This window comes from Eriocheir sinensis, chromosome 38, assembly GCF_024679095.1.
Source record: "Eriocheir sinensis breed Jianghai 21 chromosome 38, ASM2467909v1, whole genome shotgun sequence".
In the NCBI taxonomy this organism is placed as follows: domain Eukaryota; kingdom Metazoa; phylum Arthropoda; class Malacostraca; order Decapoda; family Varunidae; genus Eriocheir; species Eriocheir sinensis.
The window spans coordinates 13,352,555-13,363,480 of record NC_066546.1 but is presented as its reverse complement, the minus strand read 5'-3'; the positions used below and the strand labels follow the sequence as shown (position 1 = coordinate 13,363,480).

The 10,926-nt window shown below is 39.9% G+C and overlaps 1 protein-coding gene across 1 annotated transcript in view; it reads left to right on the top strand.

Moving 5' to 3' along the window:
- Positions 1-810: 810 nt before the first annotated feature.
- The window catches only part of LOC127008684 (neuronal acetylcholine receptor subunit alpha-10-like), a 110,968-nt gene continuing 100,852 nt past the window's right edge, over positions 811-10,926 (top strand). The window contains exon 1 of the mRNA XM_050881003.1: positions 811-855. The gene's annotated coding sequence lies outside the window, so the exon portion shown is untranslated. The remainder of the gene's footprint in view (positions 856-10,926) is intronic.

The window sequence follows — 10,926 nt, the reverse complement described above, 5'->3', positions numbered from 1 at the left end:
TCACTGGTAAGCTCCATTGGGGAGCCCCCGCGGCTACCAGAGCTCCGTTACCAGAGGGTCCAATCTCTGGTACTGGTGCAAACAGCTGTGACTGTGCGACTGTGAAAGCGTATTTCTTGTTGGTAGCGGCGATCGTCGCTCATTGGCAACGATCAACACAAACAAACGTGACTGTGAAAGCGGCCCTAAGTGACGTGTGTGTATTATGGTTCTTATTCTCTCTGTCTTCCTTACCCTGTTTATTTAGGGTTATTTTTTTCTCTTTTCTTCTCTCTTTTCCTTGCCTGCCCCGCACCTCCTTTGTTTATTTCTTCTTCCTTTCTTCTTTTTCCTCTCTCTCTCTCTCTCTCTCTCTCTCTCTCTCTCTCTCTCTCTCACGTCGTATCTGAAGAGGAAAAGGAGTGAACTTCGAAGGGCCGGTGATGGAGACGCTCGGCTCACTCTCGCCGGTGCACACCACGTCGGGCTGCTTCACCCTGGGTTAATGTTATTTTAAACTTATTTATATTCATTAGTAATTTCCATATCCTAAAACAAATTTCACAGCACATTCCATCAATATCCATGCACGTTTACTGCCAAAATCTGTTTTATTGCTGATGTGATGAGGGAGAAATAAATGCTTGCTATCCCCCCTTCTCTCTCTCTCTCTCTCTCTCTCTCTCTCTCTCTCTCTCTTAATATCGTAGGTAAATCTCGTCCAGAATGTAAAATAGAAAAATCGTTGGAAATTTATCTATGTGACGGCTGGCAGCGGCGGAGGCTGCAGCAGCAGCAGCAGCAGCAGCAGCCAAAAGCATCAGTGTGGTTCCGGCCACGAGTGAGTGTGGAGGTTGAAGTCACATCCTTTTATAGGTGCATAACTTTTTGCTGTGTACTTTGACGGTTAAAATTTCGACAGTGGAGAAGACTTTGCTTTGAAGGACTATAAACCTCGCTTGTCTTCCTCGTGCAAGCTGAGTGACGGCGGCGAAGGGGAGCGGTGGCGGGTTTAGTAATTCTGTGTATTATAAGTTATTTCAAGTCAGTGTTAACCAAACTTGTCCATCTTTCGAGAGTCATTTACGACCGAGTATGTGTCGCTGCCCATGAACGAGGTGTCTGGAGTGATATAGGAGTACAGTAAGTGAACATTTTTATAGACGGGAAAGAAAGAAAATAAGAGTGGGAAGCTGGGCAAGGTATATTGGTAATTTAATAATGTGACAAAATTAACCGATGGCGAAGTGAATAATGGAAATACAATAGCGAGAGTAGTTCACACGAAGAAATGTATACTTATGCTCTTGAATACTGTTTGTTTTAAAAGGTCAATGCGTGTTAGATTAAAAGATAATGTAAATACCCACTGATTGAAAGTTAAAGACGACACGAAAAGCGTAATTTGTATGCTCTTAAATATCGTTTGAAGTAAGTGATGCATGCGTATTTGAGTTAGAGGTTCAAGATACTGTCAATGAGCACGAGTTTAAGAGTTGAAGTTGTCACTGCAAATGGCTATCCGAATGATCCGATGTATTTAGTTTCAAGACGTCAACGATCGAATGGGAAGTGACGAGTGAAAGTGAGTGGCGCTTAAATAACTGGAGTGACGAAAGGTGCGAGACAGGTGAGTGACTTCGAGGAGAAAAAGTGATGCGTCGATACGGGTCGTTTATGTAATAGTTGTTTGCTTTTACATTGTTCTGAGTGGTCATTCTCTCTCTCTCTCTCTCTCTCTCTCTCTCTCTCTCTCTCTCTCTCTCTCTCTCTCTGTATGTGTGTATGTGTATGTGTGTGTGTGTGTGTGTGTGTGTGTGTGTGTGGTGATTGAATTTATCCGCTCATTATGATTCTATGGTGGTACGTGTCTCCGTTATCTACCTTTGTCTCATATTTCCCTAACTCTTCGACTCTGTTCTAAGTGGGCGAGCTGTTAGCGCCGTGGTTGGAGGTTGTGTAGCCATCACGACGGTAGGAAAGGTAGACAGGAACGGAGCCAGGTAGATTAATAAATAAATACCGTATCGAAAGTAAGACGCCGGGATGGAGATAAATGGATTGGGAAACGGAGAGAGAGAGAGAGAGAGAGAGAGAGAGAGAGAGAGAGAGAGAGAGAGAGAGAGAGAGAGAGAGAATGTATATATGAATAAATAAATATGGATAGGTACGGAGATACATAGACAGCTTGATTGATATGCAGTTAATACACGAAGGATTGGAAGCTTTCGATGGGTGTTAGAAAGAATTTTGGATAGGGAGGACAGGTGGGAAATAATGAAAGGATCTCTGGAGTAGCGTGTGTTGACAGACTGACCTCTCTTAGTCACCATAACGTATGTGTATGATTGATATTTAAATACTAACAAAGCTTCTTATATGATTATGTTGATGCGTGATCCATAAATAGAAAAGTTTATTGACAGATGCATTGATAGAACAGCATTTATTTGGGAATTATGTAGAAGAGAGCTAGGCTAATTTAGGTACAATTATATATTTAGAGAGACAGACGAGTGACTGAAGGCAGACACACTATACTCTTTTTCTTTAATATCATCCTTTTTCTCCACTTCTTTTCGCCATCATCATCATCATCATCATTCTTCCTTTTTTCTCTCTTCCTCTTCTTCTTCTTCTTCTTCTTCTTCTGTTTTCTTCTTCTGTTTTCTTCTTATCCTTCTTCTTCTGTTTTTCTTCTTCTTCATCTTCTTCTTCTTCTTCTTCTTTTCAGTACTGCTTCAGGATAACTCGTATACTTCATGACTCATCCGAAAAGAGACAGAAAGACGCACAGAGACTATCTGCTACAAAAAGACAGGCGAATGAATAAAGCGGCGAATATAACACACCTGGCAAGCTCCTACCCATCACCTGCCTTAAGCTTCTGCGGGATAACTCGTATACTTAACCTTTCACGTGAGATGGTATTCTCTGACGCTTCCGCCTCTCACATTAATCATATCAATAGCCCGATAAAGAGATTAATCCGGTTCTTATGAGTGTGTCCGAGGCTACAGAATAGAAGGGTCAAACTACCACCAGGATCTTAAAGGTACTCCTGGAAATGCTAGGCTACAGAACAGAAGAAGGGTCAAACTACCACCAGGATCATAAAAGTACCCCTGGAAATGCTAGGCTACAGAACAGAAGAAGGGTCAAACTACCACCAGGATCATAAAGGTACTCCTGGAAATGCTAGGCTACAGAACAGAAGAAGGATCAAACTACCACCAGGATCATAAAGGTACCCCTGGAAATGATCCAGACTCCTACGAAACCTTTGTCAAATATGAATGCTTGGCCGCAGAAATGTTTTGAAGATATGACCCCAGAGCTCTCAGTGCCTAGGTGTGAGTGGGGGGTGGGTGAGGGGGGGGCGTTGTTCACCTCACCAATCTCCAGTGACATTTTTAAACATTACGTAGCCTAAGCTCACATATTAAACAAGGCTTTCATAAGAGTTTGGGTCATTTCCTTCGGTACTTATTTGACCCTGGTGGTAGTTGGACCCTTCTTCTGTACCATGAACCCCAAAAAACACTCATTAAAACCCGACTGTTCTCTTTTTTTTGGCCTTTGGAAATGGTTGATGTGAGAGGGAGAAGCGTCTGACACTACCAGCCCCTTGAGCCATACAGGGCGTGAACATTGTCGCCTGGGTGTGCTCACGGCTGCCACACTTCATTAACCTGTGTGGCTCACCTCAACACCTTGTACCGCTGCCTAATGACGTGGGTGTCTTTTTTTACTTTGATGTTGCGCGTTGTTACTTCGGGAGGCGCCTAATAATTGTTTATAAGCGCGTTCTCTTGGAAACACATTATACTCTTTTTTTTTTTATATCTTCCTTTTTCTTCGCTTCTTTTCCCCATCATCATCATCATCATCTTTCTTTCTTTTTCTTTTTCCTCTTCTTCTTCTTCTTCTTCTTCTCACAACTACTACTACTACTACTACTACTACTACTACTACTACTACTACCATTACTCAACCATTACTATATGTTATCTCCCTTGGCATTAGTCTTGTCAGTAGTTACTCGGCCATTAATAAAAGGTCACAAAAGGCTGCGGGACGTCCCATTATGAAGATATTTCTGTCGTCCAGGGAGCAAAGATGAATGGAGGGAATGAACGTGATATTTCCAAGCCATTTGACGTTTTGGCTTTTACTCTGAATGCCGGACAAAAAAAGAGATAAAGAAGGAAATAAAATCGGTGAAAAAATATGTAGCTTCAGGAATCAATTTTTATTTTATTACCCATTTCTTGTTTTTTCTTATATATCAACAGTTTGTTTTTCTCTTCCTTTGACAGTTTGACTTTTCTTCTGTCGCACAAAAAATGAGACAAAGAAGGAAATAGAAGCTGTGAAAAAATAGGTAGTTTCAAAAATCCGTTATTATTTATTAGACATTCCTTGTTTTTTTTTTTTATATATCAACAGTTTTTTTGCTCTTCCTTTGACATTCCGACTTTTCTTCTGTCGCACAAAAGAAGGAGATAAAGAAGGAAATGGAGGTGAAAAAATATATACCTCCAGGGAACGATTATTATATTACTTTCTACATCAATTTATTTTCCTTCCTCACACCCCGTTTTCTACATCAACACTATTTACCCCCGCGAGATTTTGGCTTTTCTTCTGCCACCCAAAAAGGAGATAAAGAAGGAAATGGAGGTGAAGAAATATACACCTCCAAGGAACGGTTATTATATTACCTTCTTCCTTGACATTTTGATTTTTCTTCTGCCGCCCAAAAAGGAGATAGAGAAGGAAATATGTGAAAAAATATATATATGCCTCCAGGGTAACTATTTTTATTCTATTTTTGTACATTAGTTCGTTTTCTCTTGATACCGCGGGGTGAAAGAAGCGACTCATTTCCCATTTTCTTTCATATTTACGCTTATTTTTCTTTCTTTTCCTGGTTGTCTGCTTTATTTCTTCGTCTGTCTCTTTGTGTTTGATAGTCTTTGTGTGTTTGCCCGTTTTTTTTTATATCGACGCTTTTTTTCCTTCCTATATGGCATTTTGATTTTTTTTCCTGCCACTCAAAAAAGGAGATAAAGGAGACAGAGGTGAAAAAAATGTATACCTTCAGGGAACGATTATTATATTACTTTGTATATCAATTAATTTTCTCTTTATGTTTCGGGGCAAAAGAAACGACTCATTCCTCATTTTTTTTATATATCAACAGCTTTTTCCACTTGATATTTGACTTTTCTTCAGCCATAAAAAAACGAGACAGGTGAAAAAAATATACCTCCAGGGAACGATTAATATATCACTTCACATCAATTCAATTTTCTCTTCATGCTGTGAGGTAAAAAGAAGCAACCCATTCACCATTTTCTTATGCACCAACACATTTTTTTCCCCTCCTCTAAAAGAAAAAGGAGGAGAAAAAGAATGCGTATTATGCAAAGCTGGAACTTCTAACTTTCCTTCTTTTTCAGGCCTTTATTTCCTTACAATTGCCAAAAATGGAGGAAGAAAGGCAGAGGGGGCGAGGAAGGGGAGTGGAGGGATGGGAGGAGGGGTAGAAGGGAGGAAGAAAGGGAGGGAGAGGAGGCAAGAAGGGGGGAAGAAAACAGCCACACAAAAGACAAAAAAAAAAAAAAAATAAGCCTCCAGCATATTCCAAAAGGTGTGTGTGTGTGTGTGTGTGTGTGTGTGTGTGTGTGTGTTATGGGTAGGGGGCTTTTCTTCCTTGATTTCTGTTTGTAGACCCCTTTCCCCTCCTTCATTCCCCCCTCTCTTTTCCTCCCTCCCTCTCCCCTCTCTTCCCCTCCTCCTCTCCCCCTCCCTCCCCCGCGGCCTCACCAAACGTTCCCCTTTTTGTGTATTTTGGACACGTTTGGGATTTTCTTGTTGTGGTTATTTTGGATATTCTTTCGTGTCTTTTTTTCTCATTTATTCAGTCTTTTATTTTTTTTTCGTACGTTTTCTATGATGGTTATTTTTTGTTGGTTATTGTTTCTATTTCGTGTTTTTTTATTTTTTATTTTCTTGTTCCTTGTTCTATTTCTTTTCTCTCTCTGTTTTATTTCTTGTTCTTGTTCTATTTCTTCTTATTCTTCTTTAACGTCATTAATTATGCCATCCTCGTTCATTTGTTTTCTTTTCCGTTTTTTTCCTTTTTCTTGTTTCTTATTCTGTTTCTTTTATTTCTGTTTCACTCCTTCTTGTTCTTGTTTTATTTGTGTTTCTTTTTGTTCTGAATCTTCATTTTTCTACTTCGTCTTTTTCTTCGTTATCTTGTTCTCTATAATGATCTTTTCACGATGTTTTTTTTTGCTTAGTTGTCATCCACCCTTTACTATTACTACTACTACTACTACTACTACCAAAACTAGGATAATATTTGTTTTGTCATCCGCCGTAAATTCCATGTTTAAAATTGCAATGTTTAATTTTATCATTAATTATTTTTTCTGTAAGTTTAGTTATTTTTATGAGGCAGCGTTCATGTGTGTGTGTGTGTGTGTGTGTGTGTGTGTGTGTGTGTGTGTGTGTGTGTGTGTGTGTGTGTGTTCTTCCGCAGTTTATGATGGTTATAAATAGTATACAAACAATTTTACTTTGGTTACACACACACACACACACACACACACACAAGCGAGAGAGAGAAGAGAGAGAGAGAGAGAGAGAGAGAGAGAGAGAGAGAGAGAGAGAGAGAGAGAGAGAGAGAGAGAGAGAGAGAGAGAGAGAGAGAGAGAGAGAGAGAGAGAGAGAGAGAGAGCGCAAATCCCTGAACGTTAGCGTAAGTTCATAACCCTTTTCTCAGTAAGGTGATATATCTGCATGGTCTGTCAACTGTGTGTGTGTGTGTGTGTGTGTGTGTGTGTGTGTGTGTGTGTGTGTGTGTGTGTGTGTGTGTGTGGTTCCTTGTTTCCTTAATTCTAGTCTTCGTTCTCTTTTAAAAATTTTCCATGTCATATTTTCCGTTTTTTCCTCTTCCTCTTTGTTCTTTTTTTCTTGTCCTTGTCCTTCTGCTTCTTCTTCTTCTTTGCATTCTTATTTCTTTACATTATATTTCTTCTTACTTTTCTACCTCCTCCTCCACTTCTTCCTCATCTTCCTTCCCCTCTTATATATATACGGTACTTCTACTTCTACTGCTACCACTACTACTACTACCACCACTACTACTTCTACTACTACCACCACGACTTCTACAATTACCATCATTAGTAGTACAACAGAAGCACTTATTCACGGCTCTCAGCACTCAAAAATATTTCTCACCTTTCATCATCATACATTTTGGCTCGTGCGAGGTGTCAGGTGTTACCCACTAATTATGCTCGTGTGCCCGCGGACCAGGTGTTGTGCTGGCAAAGGTAATTATGCCTACGAATGTCATTAAACGCCGCCAACAGTGATCTTTGTACATTTCAGTGGTATTAATGCAAGGTAGAGTTCGGCTTTGTTGATTATGATCGTAAGAATGATGATAATGATGATAATGATAGTGTTAATAATTATAGTTTTGAATAAGAAGTTATGATCTCATTACGTACAAATTTCATAGCACTATCTCAGCACTGTAAATATATTAGCAATTTTTCACTTCTCTAAACCCTAGTCTCTCCCTCTCCTCCCTTCCTCCCTGGCAGCTGAATATTAGAAAGGAGAGCGAGTGATTTAGCAGATATATTTACGGTCAGACAAATCTATTGAGACGTAATAATAACGACGACGATAATAGTAATAATAAATCTTTGTCTGCCATTTTTTTGGACGCTTTTCGAATATAAAGTCACCTTGGCATTAAAGTGTAAACTAAACTACGTACACATACCTCATTACGTATAAATTTCACAGCATTAACTCAGCACTGTAAATATAATAATTATTTTTCTCTTCCTAAAACCCTTGACGCACTATCTCTCTCCCTCCCTCCTATCCTCCCATGACAGCTAAATATAGTAAAGAAACGCCTGTGATTTGAGAGCTGGGTACGGTCAGGCTAATCTATAAAGACGTGAGAATAATGACGGTGAAAATAATAACAATAATAATTCAATCTATCATGTTTTGGACGCGTTTTGAATATAAAGTTACCTTGGCATTAAAGTGTAAATTAAACCACGTACACAGACCTCATTACGTATAAATTTCACAGCATTAACTCAGCTCTGTAAATATATTAGCTATTTTTCCCTTCCTCTAACCCAGTGTCGGTATTTTCAGACATTTCCGCCTCATATCGACTCTTTCCACAGGCCGAAAAGGAGATTAATCCTGTTCTAATGACTATTGTTATAGGTTCAGGGTACAGAGGAAGGATTAAACTACCACCAGGGTCATAAAAGTATCCCTAGAAATGCCCACAACTCCTACGAAAGCCATGTAGATAAACTATGTGTGCTAGGACGTCTTTTAAGAATATCTGGACTCGGTCTCTCCCTCCCTCTCTGGAAGCTAAATATAGGAGAGAAAAGCATGTGATTTGGCAAGGCTGGGTACGGTCAGGCAGATCCATAAAGACGTTATTTCAATGGGGTGTGAATCGTCGCCTTTACGGTACGGTACAGCGATACGGTCCTGGTCGTAGAGGAAGCCGCTTATGGGGTACGAGAGGTCTTACGTAGCGGTTTTCTCCCTCTCTCTCTCTCCCGCTGGTACGATTCTGGTTATGGTTAGGGTGTGGAGGGAAGACTTGCTTGGCTGCCTGCAATGCTTGGCTGGGCCGGTGTGTGTGTGTGTCTGTGTGTGTGTGTGTGTGTGTGTGTGTGTGTGTGTGTGTGTGTGTGTGTGTGTAAGATAGATAGATAGATAGATAGATATATAGGTAGGTACGTACGTAGACAGACAATTAGACAGACAGACGGACATACACATACAGAAATACAGACCGATAGATATACAGTGTCAGACAGATAGACAGACAGGCAAAGGCATACATTTGGAGACACAGACAAAAAGACAGACAGAGAAGGAGAGAAACAGAGACACACTAGCACACACACACACACACACTCACAAACACCCCCACACACACATCTACCCTCCCCCCCACCCCCACACACACGCATCGAAAAAACAAAACAAAACAATCTCCTGTCTTGCATAATGGCGCGAAACACCTTATTATCGGCGCCACAACGGCCGACACCACACGTTTCTCATCCCGGGGCGCGCCAACAATACAGGGCACCACAGGGGGAAGCTGCTGTGGCCGTTTGACATTATAATTTCATATGCAAGATAATAATTTTACGCCTGGCTTCCTTCAGCTTAAGGGCGGAGCAGCGGCGGCGGCGGCGGTGGTGATGGTGGTTGTTGTTAGTGGTGGTGATGGTGGTAGTGGTAGTGGAGGTGACGATGGTGGTGGTGGTGTTTGTGATGGTGGTTGTGGTGGTGGTGTCAGTGGAAGATAGATAAACAGATAGATAGATAGACAAATGGGTTGATAGATAGATAGAGAGTTTATTTCCCATTACAATATCACAAACTTTTACGTATTAATTTGATAAAACTACTTGTAATTTACTTAACTAATGTTCATCTATACAATTTTGTTCACTATTTGCTTTACGTCCCTTTGTCGGTCTGTTTTTTCTCCTCTTAATATGTGCGATTCTGTCTGTCTGTCTGTCTGTCTGTCTGTCTGTACCTTTCCGCGTCTTTACGTTTTATTGTTGTAAGTGATTTGTCTCGCTGTTCCTTTTGTTCCTTCCTCCTTTGTGTCCTTTTCTGCTCCTCCCCCTCCCCTCCCCCCCATCTCTCTCTCTCTCTCTCTCTCTCTCTCTCTCTCTCTCTCTCTCTCTCTCTCTCTCTCTCTCTCTCTAGGAGGATTACCGTACAATTAGCTCCGATTTGCCGCTGATTGCCGAAGTTTTAAGACTGCTGTGCGTTAATCAACCTTGTGTGTGTGTGTGTGTGTGTGTGTGTGTGTGTGTGTGTGTGTGTGAGAGAGAGTGAATGAGAGAGAGGAAAGGGGGGAGGGGGAGGAAGTATATAGGTACGTACAAATTACTACTACTACTACTACAACTACTACTACTACTACTACTACTACTACCACTGCTACTACTATTACCACTGATAATAATGATAATGATAATAAAAATAAGAGACAACAATAATAAATGATAACTCTATGAAAGATAATGGATGTGTAAACAAAATCATCCAACTTGTCGAAAATATCCCAACGTTAATAATAATAATAATAATAATAATAATAATAATAATAATAATAATAATAAAAATAATAAAAGGAGTCTACCCGAAGTGTAGCAATAAGCGCAGAAAAGAGAGAGAGGCAGTAAAAGCGAAAATCCTTCTCTGCTATTGGCTCCTGATATTGGACGGGGAAGGGATTAGCATCGTCCACTACTAGAGGAAGAAAAATGAAACTACAGTGCAAAGAATAATTAAAAATAGACAAAAAAGTGTTGCTGAAATTGGACTGTCGTGTAGCGTAGAGTTTCCTCGTGACGATCAATGACAAGGAAGGAGAAAGTGAAGGTGTACTATGGAAAGAGAACTTGAATGAAAAATATAGTTAAACTTGTTGAAAAGGAATGTCGTGCAGTTTTAAGTGAATTTGTTAAGAAACATTATTAAAATAGCTGAATCATTCTATTCTAGGTTGAAAAAAGAGGGAATGAGAATATGAGAGTATAAAAGCGGAACTTAAATAAGAAAGTACATAAATAAACATGCTTAACAGGAGTGTTGTGTTGGATTAATTGAGTTATGCTAAAAAATAATATACGAGCTTGATTATTCATTCTAACATGGTATAAAAAAGTGAAGATAGAGTAAACTAGTGCAAGCAGGTCGTCGTAATTCATTCAGTCATACAGTTTTGTTTAATTTATTGCCATCATTGTCAATTATCGTCGGAGTTTTCCCAAGAGATAATCAGTTTGAGATATTCATTTAAAAGTAGAACAAAGTAGTATCTCAGTGTGTTTTCTTTTA